This window comes from Aulostomus chinensis, chromosome 4 (genome assembly GCF_037954235.1).
Source record: "Aulostomus chinensis isolate RoL2024-O1b breed Wild chromosome 4, RoL_Achi_v1.0, whole genome shotgun sequence".
NCBI classification, from domain to species: Eukaryota; Metazoa; Chordata; class Actinopteri; order Syngnathiformes; family Aulostomidae; genus Aulostomus; species Aulostomus chinensis.
In genome coordinates this window covers 22467970-22485883 of record NC_141323.1, presented here as the reverse complement: position 1 = coordinate 22485883, position 17914 = coordinate 22467970, and the positions used below count along the sequence as shown (strand labels likewise).

Genomic DNA, 17914 nt, shown 5'->3' with positions numbered 1-17914 from the left:
TACTGACTAGTATTTGTTGTTAAACTGGACAGTTTGTCTGTTGAAGCTCTCTCAGACATTCCTTTATTCATCCTCCCTTCAGGCTCAGCAGCATCATAGTGAATGTGTCTGACTAGGATCAGAACCCTCAACCTGTAGGGCTGTGGTGCAATGAGAACACATCTGACAACGGATCAGAGGAGTGTCTCTTTGACTCCTGGAAAACTCCATTTAAAGCTGAGAGGAACTTGTTCTTCATCACCAAATTCCCTCCCTGCACGTTGTCTCTCGAAAAGCATTCAAATCAAAGTTGAACCTTTGACAAAAAGCTCCCAGTAGGTGATGCAGGCTCCACCTCGCTCTTGGTTCTGGAACCTCACCAGTTGAAGCTTTCTCACCACTTGGATCTCATGTTTCTGACATCTCTGAGCTTGTTTCCTATCCACCTGTCTCATATTGATGAGGTCATACAGCCTGATGATGTCTATGGTTCTCCTTTGAGTGGTTCCTTCTGGGAGAGTTCTCTCTCTGTAACTTGTGTGTGTGTTTGGTCGTATCCTGTTTCTCCTTGACAGCACTTTAGTGTTTTTACCACTGGTGTCTCATCTGTGATACACCTTTTATTTTACTGTTTTGTCAAAGATGAAGGTGTGTTTGTTGTCATTCATTAATCATGTGATTGCTCATGTGACTGTGAGTCTGATGAATTGCTTGTGTGCAGCAAACGTCTCTCACTCTGATCACTTCATGCTATTGAAGCTACTCAGATGTAGCCTGACTAGCTCAGTCGGTAGAGCATGAGACTCTTAATCTCAGGGTCGTGGGTTCAAGCCCCACGTTGGGCGTTCACTTCAACATCACTGCTTGTCCTCTCACTTTCTGCAGCTGTGATTGTGAATTGTAAGAAGAATCAATGAATAAACAACATGAACACAGGCTGTGTCTGCAGCTGCACCTGACTCAGAATGAAAAACCACTATGTACTCAATTGTATCCACTGTCCATACTGACTCTGGAGAAATTTCTTTGTGTGTATTGATGGACACGAGCCAAGCAGAAAGTTCCCATAATGCCATAAGGCAGTGTTTGGTCAGTGTGGAGCAGGCGTCAGTCTGACAACAATGTCATATTAGTTTGTTATCACTTGACCAGACCCAAAAGTAGGCTCCAGTTATCAGTTTCTTCTCAATGCTAATGTCTGCTAGCTTCGTCTGCTACTTTGATGGCTCTGACGACAAAAAGGTCCAGACCCCTGGATATGGTGGTTCCTACCTAAACGTAGATTCTGTCAGCTCATCTTTAGAAATCAACTCACCATGAACACAAGTAGATTTCAATGGACTGCAAATGTGTCTCATTTAATGGTAAACATGTCAAATATAAATTCCATCACCTGAGGAGGTCTGCTGCTGGAATTAAGCTCCAGATATTCACAAGATATTCTAGATCTTAAAATAAAGCATTTTTACATTTGATTTATTTTTCATTAGCCTGCTTCATGTGGTGTGATTTTATGCATCTTATATTAAATAGAGCTTCTTCAATGATAGTCCCTGAGGATGTTGGATGATATAAAAAGATGATATAAAAAGAGTGTCGTGACTTGATAAACTGGTGATGACGGCGTATCTTTAGAATGTTTTATCCAGTTGTTACTCTGGGCTCCACTCGTTGTATTTTTGTCTCATCCAACGAGAAACGATCAGTCTCAGGTTTAAGCTCATCAATGAGTTCTTGTGGATCAGTGGCTTGCATGCATGAATGAGTTGGAACACTTCTTGGAAATTAAAGAGGATTTAATACAATTAAGAAAACACTTAAGACAGAGTGATAATTCCAGCAGAGTAATGAAGGCACTTATTGAGTAGCAGGGATGAATTAGCCTCCATTTATCTGAGCTTCAAGTAGACGGCAAAGAGGCAGGTGGAAAGGTGTGTAGGATGAACGATAGTGACCTCCAAACAAATGAAGAGGACTGAGTGGAGGCTGACCAGCTCTACGGAGTCAGGCAGAGTTTGGCAGTGAGACAGGAGTCCAGGCCTGAATAGGTGAAAACCAACGTAACCGGCTGACGTTCTCAGCTGGATTCTCCCATCGATGTACGATGCCTCTCCAATGAACTGGAGGGAGGACGGCTTCCAAAGCCTCCACCTCGTCGACCGTGGCTCCCGCTGACATTCGCTCGATGAAGAAGGGAAGCGCGTTGATTCGCTACCCTCTGGTCTCAGGCTGCTGGCTGCCTCGACTAAGCTGCTCTTCTCCAACACAAAGGTGGCTTCTCTCTGCTGGTCAGGATGGAGATTCAAGGCTCACAGGAGGTCAAGAGTGTAGCAACCGTGAGCTGAGATCGATGATGAATTACAAAAATAGAAAATTTAAAAAAAAAATTAGTGGAATAGAAAAGAAAAGGGGGAGAGCCGGACCAGCTGCTCTAGGAGCTCAAGCACAAAGGGCAGAAACAAGAAGCACTGAAGAGAGCGCCAGCAGTGGATGGTGTCACCACTGTTATAGTAAACTGGTCTGCCTCAGAGCAGTGACCTTTGACCTGTGTGGGGTTGTTGGCCAATCAGCACACTTTGCTGTCTTCAGTCCTTCTCAGATATCAACAAATGAAGCTGGTTGAACAGACAGCAATCATCATCACTCAGAGACATCACCTGGAGAGGAAGACTGCTCAGAGTTCTGACAATGACAGTGAAGAGGCAAGGAAAGCTGGACAACCACAGACAGTGAAACATTCGGAACATCATGTTTATACACGTGTGTGTGTGTGTGTGTGTGTGTGTGTGTGTGTGTGTGTGTAAGAATCAGAATCTTTTCTTTTTGCTATACGGGGAGGGGGGGGGGTACAGTGAAAATAGTTAGATAGAGCGCTCTTCCAGAGCAACCGTGCACCACAGAATGCAGATACAAAGAAAAGATCCAAAAGATAAAAGATAAAAGCAAGATAAAAGACACTGTTAGAACAGAAAGATCCATAAACCCACCAACCAGAGGTGTGTCTGGTACAGATGTGGAATTATTGGCTCACACAATGTTGAGGCAACTGGGAAGAAGACAAACAAAAAAGGCTTGTGTGATTCAGACATTCATCAAAAATGGTCCTGTAGAACTGTTCAATGTGTCATGACTTCTATCCATTTTCTTCTGCTTATCCTGTTCAGGGTCATGGAGGGGGTGGAGCCTATCCAAGCAGCTTTTGGGCGACAGGCCGTGTTCACCCTGGACAGGTCACCAGTCCATGACAGGGTTAACACATCCACAGACAAACATTCAAAGCCAGACTCAGGAGGATCTCTCCACCCTACAGACTGTAAAGGAATCATCAAAGATGGCAATTGGAGTTCTGTGGATCTGTGCTGGATTCCTCGTCCTCACGGACCAGAAGTCTGTCTGAAATACTACACTGATTGATGATCTTTACATGAATCTGTAAATGCTTCTAAAATTAAGAGAAAAAAAATCCTATCTTCTTCATGTCTCAAGCCAAATCACATCAAGAGTTCTTTTATGATAATTTTTTTAACCGGACGTCTGCTTTGACTGGTTGGTTGTTGAAAGAGAGCAGGATAGGACAGACAGCAGAAGACAAATATAGAGAAGAAAAGACAAAAGACAGAGAGAAAGGAGGGAGAGAATGACAAAAAGATGGGAACAAGATGAGGGAGAAAGACAAGCAGAGAGAAAGACAGAGGGACAGGGGGATGGAAGACAGACACACAACCAACAACAGCAACAGCAGCAGCAATAATAGTAAACTAGCTGCCAATGATAACGTCTCCTGGTCACTGAAGCAATCAACTTCAGCATAATAGGAGGCTTGAAGAGCCAGGAAATAAAATATAAGCACAATACTGATGTGAATGTCAGTGCAATACTGAGAACACTGATATGTAGACGACTAGTAGGGGCAGTGCAGTGGTTGGCACTTTCACCTGGCCCTGTGATGGACTGGCGACCTGTCCAGGGTGAACCCCTCCTCTTGTACTGAGGCTGCTGGGACAGGCTGCAGTTCCCTCTGAGACCCTGAACAGGAAAATCTGTAGAAAATGGATTGATGGATGGAGTTTGCTGTGTTTAGAGGGATTTTCCTGTTTCTCTTGATCACTTCTTCAATCTGAAAATACTTTCCAATTGAACAGTTAGAAAAATTTAACTTTTTGCAAAATGGGGGTTGCCGGTTCTTCACATTTGACCTGCAGGAACAGTCTCAAGACAAGAACACTTCTACTTTTGGTGATGACAGTTTGTTCAACACTAAACTTCATCCAGTACCATGTTGTCAAACACTGGAACAACCACAGCACTTGAACAGGGACTTGAACCCTGGACCCTCAGATTAAAAGACTGATGCTCTACCGTCTGAGCTACTCAGGCTCTTTCTACAGCATTTAGACAGGAAAAGAAACACCTGTGAAGGTCAAACTGCTGCTTTCTTGACTTGTTCAATCCTCCATGTTAAAGTCCACCATGCTTTTGATTGGCTCTGATTCTCTGTGGCAAAATCCAACAAGAGGCTCCAAAAATGTCTTGAATGTCATAAGAATGCACAGGACAAGATGTTCGTTTCCTTCATGTCTGCAGTTCCTCCACTGGAAAGTAAAGTCAATGCTGTTCCTCTGCTGAAACCTGGGATCGGACCAGGGACCTTTAGATCTTCAGTCTAACGCTCTCCCAACTGAGCTATTTCAGCTCTGAGTGAAGGCCCTGCTTCTCTCATTTTATAATCTCTTCCACTCTCACTAGAACTTAGAGAGGATTTGAGCTTCTGAAGTCATGACACATTGAACAGTTCTACAAGACCATTTTTGATGAATGTCTGAATCACACAAGCCTTTTTTGTTTGTCTTCTTCCCAGTTGCCTCAACATTGTGTGAGCCAATAATTCCACATCTGTACCAGACACACCTCTGGTTGGTGGGTTTTCTGGATCTTTCTGTTCTAACAGTGTCTTTTATCTTAAATATGCCACTTTCACATGAAAACATCAATAACAGGACAATATCAATACTATTATTGCTGTTGTTGCTTTTGTTGGTTGTGTGTCTGTCTTCCATCCCTCTGTCTTTCTCTCTGCTTGTCTTTCACCCTCATCTTGTTCCCATCTTTTTGTCATTCTCTCCCTCCTTTCTCTCTGTCTTTTGTCTTTTCTTCTCTATATTTGTCTTCTGCTGCCCCAGGATCAGCTTCTATCACTCAGTGGTCCAGAACCATTCTGAAGCCTGATCATGAATGTGAGCAAAGCTCTTGGAACAGGCCTGCTGCCACCACAACTAAGATCCTGCAGGTCACTAGAAACTCCAATGTCCAGCTGACAAGTGGACTTTCCTCTGATCTGTGGTGGTGCTGAGTTTAGCAAACATCTCCAACAAGAAGATGAAGGAGGCCATCAACTCCTCCAAGCTCAACATCTATACTGGCTTTACTGGGAGATCAGGAGGTCAAAGCAGATCTTCACCCTCCACCTCAGATGGTTTCTACTCACAGAGATGAGGGACCAGTTCAAACCAGCTACCTGGAGCTCCCTTAAGCCATTGTCCCCCCCCCCCCCCCCACACACACACACACAGCCTGTCTTTGGTATAAAATGGTCTGTCACGTTCACGTTGGAAGATTTCTCTGACTCCATTGTGAATAAAGAGATTCTTCATCTGACACCTGAGTCTTGATCCACTGATTCCTCTGATCCACCTCTTTCTGCTCCAACAAGGCTGACATGGATCAGGTGGGTCCATGTCATCCAATCAGTAGGTTTCTCCTCTCAATTAATTTTCTTCATCCCAGTTTAGATTGATTCTTCTCAGCCTCATGAAGGAGCATCTGATCAGGTGTTGGACTGCTTGTTGGTTGTAATTCCATAGATTTTAATCTCAGATGTTATAGAATTAATAAGAACATCTTAAAGACCTTTGTCCAACACTTGAAACTCACCTGTCTGTGGAGGCCCAACTGGCCTTTGGTAGTGAGGTGGTGGACGCATGTGAATGAAATGAGGCTCGTGTTGCTGTGAGGAGCCACTAGAGGGAGATACCTGTCGTTCCTCCCAGCTGACAATGAGGCTTCACAGCTGCATTTGAAGCTGTCCTTTATGAGTCACAACTGTCTTGAGCTCAGGAGCCAAACTCACCGAAAAAATATGCAAGTGGCTCTGGACAAAAGCGTCTGCTCAATGAAATTGTAGGATTATAGAATTCTATAAATGTATAATATAATTGTAGAAATGCTCTCTCTCACCACCCCCCAAAGTCTGTGCCAGGGTCTCTGGCCAGTGGTCAATGGCTCCTATCACCTGCCCAGGATGGATCCAGCTTGCTTGTCTTTGTAATTCTGCACTTATTAGAGACCTGGAAACAAAGGAATGCTGAAAAAGAGAAAATAGGACCTCACACAAATGGGCTTGTGACACAATTTTAAAGAATTGTGTAAATGTGAATCTTTTACAAATGTGTGTGTGAATGTGGTTGTTGTGGCCGAGTGGTGAAGGCGATGGACTAGAAATCCATTGGGGTCTCCCTGCTCAGGTTGGAGTCCTGCCAACAACGTTAAAGTGTTGATGTTCTGGAGGAGACAACATCTGATCTTTGTTAGATCCACGAGTCAAAGGTTTTCTTTAAAGTGCTGCAGCAGCTGAGGATGAGGGAGAGACAGAATTTCAAACCATCTTCGTGAGGACATTTTGAAAAACGATGACATTTTGCCACAGTTATTATTGACTTGGAACACTGCAAAAATATCCCCTCTCCAAAAACCCTCCTCTTCAACTTTGTACCCAAGTTGTCTCCTCATCAGGCACCACATTGTCCAGGATGTTCAGTCAAAAAGTCATTAATGATTTTAAAAATGTCCATCAAACACAAAATAAGGCTTCAAATAGGTAAAATCACCATCTGTAGACTGAACCAATATGCTGATGTGATCCTTTGATTAGTTTAGGATCAGTCAGAGATCAAAGACTGAAGCAGGAGATCAATGCTCAGAACCCAGAGATCAAAGACAGAATTCAGACATCAGAGACAGAATTCAGACATCAAACACATACCTGATGGAGGCTCCACCCCCCCCCAGACAGTTTCCATGTAAGTCGTAAGTTTTATTTTTAAAGCGCCAAATCACAACAAGTGTTATCTTCTTTTTATTCTTTTTATTAAAGATTGAAGCTCCATACAAGACAGAGTTTGTAGACAAGAACATCACAGCCTGGGAAGCTTTCACTTCTTTTGATGGACAGCTTTGATTTCAGGTTCTACCTCTGTAAAATTGAAAGTAAAGTAAATGAAGCACCTGTGAAGGTAAAACTGATGATGTCATGACTTGTTCAGTCCTCCAACGTTAAAGTCCAACAAGCTTTTGATTGTCTCTGATTCTCTGTGGCAAAATCCAACAAGAGGAAAAGAAAATCTTGAGGTTGTCTCACTTTTTTTTTTTAAAGAAACTCTGCATAGGACAGTGATAGGATGCTTGTTTCCTTGGATGAAAAAGTCTGGTGCTCTCATCTTCTTAAACATTTACTTGTTCAATCAGGACAAGATAATCTGAGCTTGGATGTCATTTTGTAGTAAAAGGTGAATTAAACTTGTAAACATCAGCTGGTGTTCACTCTGATGATGTATCGATGGTCTGTATTCTGCCCTCTGTAGCACGATGCTGCTGGGAAGAAGCCTGATTATGTCAGAGTTGTGTTCAGTGGCTCCTGCTGGGTCCATTTCTGAAAAATAGGCTCCAAAGAGTTCAGCTGTTTAAAAGCTCAGGGTTGCTGTCAGCAGACGAGGTGGCCGAGTGGTTAAGGCGATGGACTGCTAATCCATTGTGCTCTGCACGCGTGGGTTTGAATCCCATCCTCGTCGTGAGCGACTCTGGTTTCTACTCCTACATTATGGAATTACTGTGAGGCTTTTAACTGACACATATACCAGTTGAGTCAACTTCCCTTTCACAACCTGACCAAAACAACTCTGACACCCAGAGCTCACATGTGTCAATCACCTCTGTAGAAGGTCCCGCCCCCACAGAGCTATAAATCCTCCCATCAGTGAAGAAAACTGAAGACGCCTCTTGGATGAGAGCTGAAGCATCTTCAAGAAACCTGAAAAAGTCCACTTGGTAAATTTAAATAATTCTACAATTTCTTTAAGCTTTTGTCCAAAGCCACGTGCATGTATCACATGTATATAATATATATGTGATACTCTTTCATCTACTCATGAACCAAAAATGCAGTCTAATACCAGTAAATTTGTGCAGAAAAATGTCATTTGTGCTCCTTTTTTTATTTATTTGTTTATTTAGTATTTTTTAATGTATTTTCTTTCAATTCACATTTTGTCCATTAATTTCATAATCACTCTTCACAGTCGCCATCTCATCACATGACTAAAGTTTGGGTTCTGTATTGGTGGTAAAATATCCTTCCATGCCCCTCACTAGTTTGCACACAGAAAAGCATATTTTACTGGTTTCAAATCTCTTAGTGTGTTCTCTCTCTTAAACCAGCTGTGGCAGCTTTCATTGTGTGATTGATTTTAAAATATAAAGATAGAACAGAACCATTGGAATAAGATGTCAGGACATTTGAAGGAATGTAAATCCCCTCTTGAAATGTTGCAGTGTGCAGCTGAGACTCTCTGGCAGTGGCACAAGGAGCCACAATGGCAGAACCTGGACCCTCCTGGAGGAGAACCACAAGTGAGGGCCTTCTTGGCTCCAGATTGATGGAAATCAAGTGTCTGAGGCTGTCAGCAGCCATGAAGTTGATCTGGTTGGGCACTGGTATTTTTTCTTGCTGCAGCTCAGGAGTGATTCAGGAGAAGAGTTTCAGAACAGCCAAGGGGACTGGAATTTTCAAATTTCCCCTGGAATCAGACAACCTTGGGAGGTAAAACCTCCAATCATAGCCAATCAGATGCAGCAGCAGAAAGAAGCTGTCATCTACCCTGACAGTCAGAGCATCAAGTCAAGAAAACATCAACCATCTTGTAGTTCCAAACCTTCACCTGTCAGATTCAGCTACTTCTTATTGTGGGACTTTAAATTTGAACACAATGGAATTTGGACAAGGAGTTTTCCTTCAAGTCAGAACATCATCGTCCAGCCTCCAACCAGAGGTCCATCAGTTATCATGGGAGCCACATGTGGAGTCTGGAGTCTTTTCTAGAATGTGACGGCAATGACAGTCCTGCCAAGTGACATCACTGACATGAATGGATGACTTCAGTCACATGACTGAAGTGCTGTGGTTCTTCTGATGAAGGGCGACGTGATGTTTGCTGTCTCAGGCTCCACCAAATGTCCTCTTCAGGACGCCACAATGTGGCCTCTTCAGTGCTCCATCTTCCCTGCATCAGAGACACAAGGGTTTCTCCTGGTGCCGACCCTATCATCCTTCTACCGAATGGTGAGGCGATGGATCCTCAGAGGACGCTTGGATCCTTCTTCTCATCAGTGCCACAGTTTTTCATGGAGGGAACAACAGGAGCTTTTTAGTCATGTTTTGCTTGGTGTTTCCTGCACAGAGCATCAGGATCTGTGACGCCATCTTGTGATAGTGGATTCATTCATCTGCTATTTCAACACATTCAAGTTCATTATCCCTACATGTCAAAATACATTTGGTGTGGAGTTTTACTTTCTGGCCTCAATCATAATGTGTGCATTTATTCTTCATGAACATTTCTCAGCTTTGTAAGTTTGTGATTTTTTGTCTTCCTCTGTTTTCTATTCCATTGTTGTTGATGATTCTATTGCAGGTTTGAGTTCCCTGTTGACTGAAGCAGAAACAGGAACAAAAAGCTGGAGGTGGTCAGAGCTCCAAGTTGGGACGCTGATATTAAAGTAGGAGATGAACACATCCAGGTTAGCCATCACTCTCAGAACCTGCTACTTTACCTCTTCAGAATGTAGCAGCATAGCATAGCTTCATCTCACCGGTTAGTGGCCCACTTTGATGTCTGGGATATGAGGTTAAAGGTTCTTTACAGCTCTGAATGAAGGGTTTATAAAGTGTTTACAATGCCATAAATAACACAAGCATTCAGTAATTCTTGATAAAAGGAGACTCACCATCAAGTTGGACCAATTGAAGAACAAACAGACTACTCCACTATCACATTTATCCTCACTGGTCCATACTTGGGGACCTCTGTACTAAATGGAGAGTTGAGGAAATGGGCTTGTTGTGGCCCTGCGGTCCACAGACCTCCTGTACAGTCACCAAGCGCTGGCAGACACAATCGTAATGGAACCAATTATTTTACAATGACAGTAACAAGTAAGAAATAAGGCATTACAGCTTTGAAGGAACTTGTCCAGCACTGGTTTGTGAGTGGGTGTTGTCCTATATTGGCAGGAAAAATTCCTTGAAATGTCATGCAAGTTTTTTCTTAAAAAGAAATGTGTAAAACATTCATTAACATCCAGGCCCAAAGACAAGAGAGGGCAACGCTCCAGGAGTCTTTGATCTCTGAATTCTGAGCATTGATCTCCTGCTTCAGTCTTTGATCTCTGACTGATCCGCCGAAACTAATCAAAGGATCACATCAGCATATTGGTCCAGTCTACAGATGGTGATTTTACCAAGTGCACTACAGCAGTCCTTGTTGCTGTCTGCTGTTGTGTCACAGCAAAGTAAGGAAACAGCCTGACGGTCCTCAGGAAGAAATTCAACAACCTCCAAAGATGGAGGTGAATCTAGACCTTCTCATGTTTACTTTCCTTGATGAACTTGACAAACACACCACATGTCACACACTCTACAGTTTCAATCTGTTGAGAACATGTAACGTGTGGCCCCAGTGACCCTGCATGAAATTTTTGTCCAATTCAAATTTTGATTCATGACCCAGAACCACTCAAAACCCCAGAAAAATAAAGGTTTGGGTGCATTAAAGACATAAATAATAACATCATCATGTTTCAAGGGGGCTGCAGGGTGGTGCAGTGGTTAGCACTGTGGCCTCACAGCAAGAAAGTTCTGGGTTCGAGTACCGGCTCGGGCGCAGTATCTTCTTGTGTAGTGTCTGCAAGTTCTCCCTGTGCCTGCGTGGGTTCTCTCTGGTACTCTGGCTTCCTCCCACAGTCTAAAGACATTCAATTTGGGGACAAGGCCGATTGGATTCTCTAAATTGACTGTAGGTATGAATGTGAGTGTGAATGGTTGTTTGTCCCTGTATGTTGTCCCTGTGATGGACTGGTGACTGGTCCAGGGTGAACGCTGCCTTTTGCCCGTAGACACTGGGATAGGCTCCAGCCCCCCGAGACTCTGAACAGGAATAAGTGGAAGAAGATGAATGAATGTTTCAAGGTTTTCTTCCCTCAAATCTCAAGGTCAAGCTGCATTATTTGCAGTGCTCATTAGCAGGGGAATTAGCTCCAATGGTAGAGTGCTAGCTTAGCATGTGAGAGGTAGAGGGAACCATGGACTCATTCTCCAGAATACTTCAGCTTGTTCTGTTGATCAGAGGAGCTGCTGTGTGATGAATGCTGATGTTTGTCCACTGCTGTGATAAAGTGTCACCCTGTTACTGTTACTGACCATTTCAGCTAATTCCCCTGCTAATGAGCACAGCAGATAATGCAGCTTGACCTTCATGCATGGTTGGATGAGCGTCACCAGGTGAAGCTTCTCTGGTTGACCAACATGTGGAATCTCTTTCAATACTCCAGTGGTGGTTTAAGTGATGAAAATATGGATTAGTCACTGGAAGTGTGTGTGTGTGTGTGTGTGTGTGTGTGTGTGTGTGTGTTTAAAAAGGCAAAAAAAACTTTTTTCAGCAATAGAACTTTAATACAAACACAAAATGAAAAGCAGAACAAGCCAGAACCCAAAATATGGATTTACAGAGGAAGCGTGCTGGGCTCAGAACCCAGAGGTTGATGGATCAAAACCATCCTCTGCTAAAAGAAGGGAACAAAATAAACCTGATTGTTTTGAAATGTGAATCTGTTAAAGAGGGGTGGAAATGGTGAGGTAGTCATTGTCCCTTTTGTTTTATTACAGAGACCTCATTGTTACTTAAATAATTTGAATTCTTTACTTGAAGATTCACGCTTTTTCGCTCAAAATGTATAAAACTTCTTGCATGTTGGTGCCCCATCACACACAACAGGTGCACTTGTACTCTTTTCACCTCTGACCCACAAACATTCATAGTCTTCCAGTGAACGTCCAATTATCTTCTGAAATCAGTGATGAATCTTTACCTGCTGAGACTCATTGTCGATGACTGTGACTAGCATGTGCTAGCAGAATACAGCACTCCTTCTTCATTGTCTGTCTTTGTCTCTGACCAGCTCTCCTGCTCTCTTTCCTCCTACCAGTCAAAGCAGACATCTTCACCTACTGATCTTGGATCTGCTGCCTGTTCCTGCCTAGTAAAAGAAGGATCCAGCACCTGGTTCTCCAGGCTGAATTAACTCCAGGATGTTGGCCAGCCGTGTCAGTTGAAACCTTATTTGTCCAAATAGAGAAAAAATATGTCTGATTGTTGATGAAAGGTGTCATCATGGCTTTGAAACTGTGGTTGGGGACAAACCAACATGAGCACATTCATGGAAGAATAGCAATAAAAACAGGAAGTGTTAGTTAGCAAGTACTCACCAGTCTTTCACTATCATACTTGATTCTAGTGGGAAAAAATGGCTGCAGCTGACTGTGCTGCCTGGTGGTGGATCACTTTTCACCATCCTCACAGGCCTTGATGGAACCAAAAAAGCGAGTTCCTGGAGAAGATCTTCCAGGGGGTCCAGGTTAAAGCGGTGCCCCAGCTGGCACCAGGCGCTGACCCAGGTCCTGCATGTGAGATACTGTCAGTTCTGTTCTGCCCTGCTCACAACCACAGGCTGGTGGTGAGGCCTGCAGCAACCAGGGCCCCAGTCACCAAGTGTATAAAGGCTGGTCATTGTGGCAGTGGGAGGAGTCAAAATGAAGACAGACCAATGTGAGCAGGACGTGACTGCAAAAGTAAGAAGAACTTGACCATGTTTCCTACAGTACCCAGGAGGCTTGGTAGTTGTTGAAGGAAGCTCCAAAAGCAAAGAGCAGTCAGCAGGATATAAAAAGAAAAGATCCAGACACTAAAACTACAAGTAGAAACAAGATGAAATACTCAAAGCTTTGGAAAGATACTCCAAGGTTGTATATACATTATTATATACACTACTATTCTCCATGACTCCTAAAGAGGGAAAGGAAAAATTAGAATGTGGATCAGATCAGCTGATTTTAGTGTTAAGTCCATCCCTCCATCCACTTTCTATTCTTATCCATTAAGCATCTGTCTCATGCAACCTAAACTAAAACATTAGTCAGATCAAATTCAAATTAAAGCAAGAGTTTCCATATCAAAGTCAGAATTCCTGATGATGTCATCAGGGCTTTGACAGTACCTAGAATTCTGTCTTTGATCTCAGGAGGACATGAAAGAAACACAATTGAGGAAAGTATAAGAGAGCACATTCAGCTTCATTAGAAACACTTGAACTGTTGAACAGTAGAATTTGTTTGAAACAGTTTACAACACTGAGTGACAGGATTGAAGAGGGAAGATTTTCTACTTAACATTTAATTCTAACTTAAAACTGGGGATGAACATTCTCAGTAGTTCATACACTAATATACAGAGTAAGTCATGTCATTCCCTTTTGGAAGAAAAAACAAGAGAAAAAACATGTGAAGCTCCTCCCCCCAGCTCCAGATGGTACAGACAGATATGAGAGTGGCAAGGAAGCAAAGAAGTGTTGTGCTCCTCTCCAGTGCTCTTGTGTTGTTGTGTTCTTCTCAGCTCCATCATGAAGACGTGCTGGCAGTGGGCGCTGGTGGAAGTTTGCAGCTCTCACTGGAAAGTCCTGAGGCTCCTCCCATTCTGAAGCAGGCAGTTGCTCCTAGCCAGCCGACACTTTCCCTCTCTTGTGTAGGAGTGAAGAACAAAATCAAAATAAAGAATCATCACTCTTTCATTGGGGGACATTTTTTCTCATTCTAAAAATTCAACAGCTTCTATCATTTCTTTTACAGAATATGTCAGTGATATACTAGGATTTTCTGTTGTGCTGTCAAATTAACTTTTATCGATGCTTCACACTTCAGGTGTGAAAGTTTTTCAGTGGGAAAGACATGAGAATGAGGACGAGGCTGATTGATACTCTAAACTGACTCTAGGTGTGACTGTGAGTGTGAATGGTTGTCTGTCTTTATGTGTTGGCCCTGCAATGGACTGGCGACCCCTCCAGGGTGAACCCACTTCACGCTGAAAGCTGGGGAGACAGGTCCCCCCACCCCACAACCCTTAACAGGATAAGTGGAAGAAAATGGATGGAGGAATGGATGAATGAATGGATGGATGGATGGATGGATGGATGAATGGATGGATGGATGGATGATGGATGGATGGATGGATGGATGAATGAATGGATGGATGGATGGTTGGATGGATGGATGGATGAATGAATGAATGGATGGATGGATGGATGGATGGATGAATGAATGAATGAATGGATGGATGATGGATGGATGGATGGATGGATGGATGGATGGATGAATGAATGGATGGATGGATGGATGGATGGATGGATGGATGGGCTACAGTTCAGTCACTGTGTCTCTTGTTCCCACAGTGATTTGATGCATCCTACCAACACAGCAGGACTCACCAGGAGACAATGGATTGTCAGTCATTTTTCACTGACAGCGCTGGAGCCGGAGCCCACAAGGTCACAACTGGCATTGGTGGACTCCAGGATATGTTTGGACCTACAGAAATGCACAACCTGTTAATGACAACACTTTCATATATTTAGCCCTGCTCACAGATCTCTGATACAATTTTCAAGTCATACAACAGGTTCAATGTTGACCCTTCGACCACCGTTACACTGAAGCAGAGTTCAATGGCAGTGTTGCATATGTTGGGAGGAGCCTGTGGCTCCCGGTTCAGAGGATGATTTGAAGAATTTGTTGTTGCTGAACTGTTTATGCTTCAATTTCTGGACGTTCACTGGTGGAATGTTTGTGGGTCAGAGGTGAAAAGAGCACAACTGCACCTTTTTTGTGTGATGGGGCACCAACATGCAAGAAGTTGTCAAACATTTCCAGCAAAACAGCATGAAAATTCAAGTTAAGAATTAAAATTCTTGAATTCAGCATTTAACTACCAGGCCTCTGGAATAAAACACAAGGAACAACTGACTACCTCACCATTGACTTCACACTGATAACCAGGAGGTAACGTGGTAGTCAGAGCAGCGATGCTCAGGTCTGTGGACTGAACAATGTCCTCTCATTCACACACACACCACTCTTTCATTGGGGGTCCTTTCTCCTTGTTCTGATACAGAAATTCAACAGCTTCTATCATTTAGTTTACAATAAGTTTACGTACCGTAGTTTAAAACTTACGTCCAGTTGACCAGATTTTACTTCGCTTCGATTTTCCAAAGTTGCTCTCACCTTCTTTCAAACACCTGGAACGATTTCCTCCAAATCAAAAGAAACTGGTGAAAAAACAACAACAAAAAAACTCCTGAAGAATCAAACTCCACCCTCTGCTCCAACTGGACTTGGGACTTCAAATGACCTCCATTAAAAGCCTGCCTGCATCCCCATTCACTGACTGTTGTGCTGTGGGTCTCCTGGACAAACATGGCAGGGATCCTCTAGATCTCCAGCAGTTTAAAAAGAGCAGCTCTTTTAAAATGGGTTCTGGCTCCATTCAGGCTTAGAGAGCTGAGATTAAAATCACACATGAATAAAAGAGGGAACCCAAGAAAACAAGTCAGCGTGAAAGAGGAGCAGATTTTAAAACTCCTCATCATTTCCACCTCCAGGAGTGAAGCCTCCCGGGACCCAAGAGGCTCAAGCTGGCAGAGCTCTCACTCATTTCTCCACCACCTCGCTAACCTGAGCTGTAGCATCTGAGAACAAATCAGTGACCCCCTTCAGTCCAGAGCCGACTCCACAAACTCTGCGCCCCACTTTACCCACAGCCAGCCGGCCTCCTCAACACTGCATGACACACGACGACTAAATTGAAGACTGAGGAGTCTCATCAAGAGATCTGTCACATGCGTCTGCTGTGGAGGGTCAATCTGTCCGTCCACATTCAGATCAGTGATGCAGCGACTCTGCTATGATCAAACTACTCAGGATGAAACAGACCAATGTTGACATCAAGTAGCAACTCAGCAGCTGATCAACAGAGTCCTAAGCACCAGTAGAGCCTGTTCATCGTCCCTGGGGGATCTTAAAATTCTTTCTTTGATCTCACCTTGATTTCTCAATGATTTTTTTGTACACACAAATTAGGAGTTGATGGGAGTTGTTGCAGATACCAGTGTCCAAAGTCCAGCTTGAACCCAGTTTGTGCCACTTATTTGTCAAGCTAGCAGAGATTCTTTTCACTGCCAAGCTAAAGTGACTTCTGTCAACAAAGGTAAACACACAAAAGGATATTTCTACTGTCAGTTCAAGATTTTTATCAAACTCCTTTTTCATAGCTTCAACCTTCCTCTTGTGTTAGCTTTCTGTTCCCATCTCTTATGTTAACAGGTCGGTTTTGACCCACGTCTTCAATCAGCTGTCAAATAAACTAAAAACAATTTTCTATCATCCAAGTTGTTTCCCATCTCTTGGTTACCTTGTTAGGCTTCCTTATCCATGGAAATATTGATTTGAATATTTTGTTGTGGGCCTCTGGACCTTTTTTTAGTCAGTAAACCCTCGATTTCAGTTTAAAAAATTATCAAATGAACCTCAAGGAAATCATAGAAATAAACAAAAGGTTGTTGTGTTTCCTGACCATTACTGAGGGGTGTTAGAACACATCTCTGACATGGATTGGTTTTATTCATTGTTTCGTTTTAATATTATTAACTATTGTAACATCCATGGTGTTATGGGTCAGTTTCCACCCTCATATATTTACTTCAAGAAAAAGACAAAAAAGTCTTTTTTTCAGCAACAGAACTTTAATACAAACACAAAATGAAAAGCAGAACAAGCCAGAACCCAAAATATGGATTTGAAAGGTCAAACAAAAAACAACCAGTCAAGCAAATCAAACCAACAGAAACCAACTACTGGTTCAAAACCAGGAAAAAACAAAAACAGAGGAAAAGTCTCTTGGTGCAACAACATGCATGTGTGTGTGTGTGTGTGTGTGTGTGTGTTTGCAGTTGAACCACAATCCGTTTGTCCTGCTGTCCTGACTGCTTGGGCAGACCTGACTCCTCTTTCTTCTGGAATCTGGTGGCCTGAGTGGGTTGTGGCTGTGGCTGTTCTGGTTGGTGTTGAGGCAGGGCTGCTGAGGAGGATGCTGGTGTGGATGCTCTCTGTGTTGCTGATGGCATGGATGGAGTGCTGGGTGAGCTCTGCAGCTGTCTGAGCAAGGCTGCAGCGTCTGGGTCTCGGGGCATCCGTTCCCTTCCCTCGATGTGTGGCTTGACCAGGGAATTTCCCAGCTCCTCCAGAAACATTCTCCACTTGCTTTTCTTGGTTCCACTCTTGGTGGATGTGGGTCCACAACACCAATGCATTCTACGCAGACACATCAAGGATGCTGCAAAACACAAGAATCCACCCTGAGACTTTCTCTTCAACCGTGTTGAGGTCTTCATGACTGTGATGATGCAGGTTGTCTTTCTTATTTTCGTCTTACAAATATTTATAAATAAATAAATATATAATAAATGTTATATTTAGAAAATCAGACAGCACAAAAACAGAAAATGGCGCCATATCATTTACATTTTCTGTCATACATCTGAATGTGTAGACTCTGTAGGGCTGGTGGTACAATGGACAATGCATCTGATTTCAGCTCAGAAGATTCCAGGTTCAACTCCTGACTTGGCTGAAAGTGAATGTGGAGCAACTTGTCCTGCCAATATTCCATCCTGATATCCTCATACCAGCTATGACCTTGGACAAGAACTTCTCAGGAGGAAA

General features: G+C 43.2%; 3 non-coding genes across 3 annotated transcripts; 2 read left to right on the top strand and 1 right to left on the bottom strand.

The window, feature by feature from the left end:
* Positions 1 to 751: 751 nt before the first annotated feature.
* On the top strand, positions 752 to 824 carry trnak-cuu (transfer RNA lysine (anticodon CUU)). The gene has a single exon. It is a non-coding gene; the product is annotated as a tRNA-Lys (tRNA).
* Positions 825 to 4599: 3775 nt separating this feature from the next.
* trnaf-gaa (transfer RNA phenylalanine (anticodon GAA)) lies at positions 4600 to 4672 on the bottom strand. The gene has a single exon. It is a non-coding gene; the product is annotated as a tRNA-Phe (tRNA).
* Positions 4673 to 7741: 3069 nt separating this feature from the next.
* trnas-gcu (transfer RNA serine (anticodon GCU)) lies at positions 7742 to 7823 on the top strand. Its single transcript has one exon. It is a non-coding gene; the product is annotated as a tRNA-Ser (tRNA).
* The last annotated feature ends 10091 nt before the right edge of the window (positions 7824 to 17914 follow it).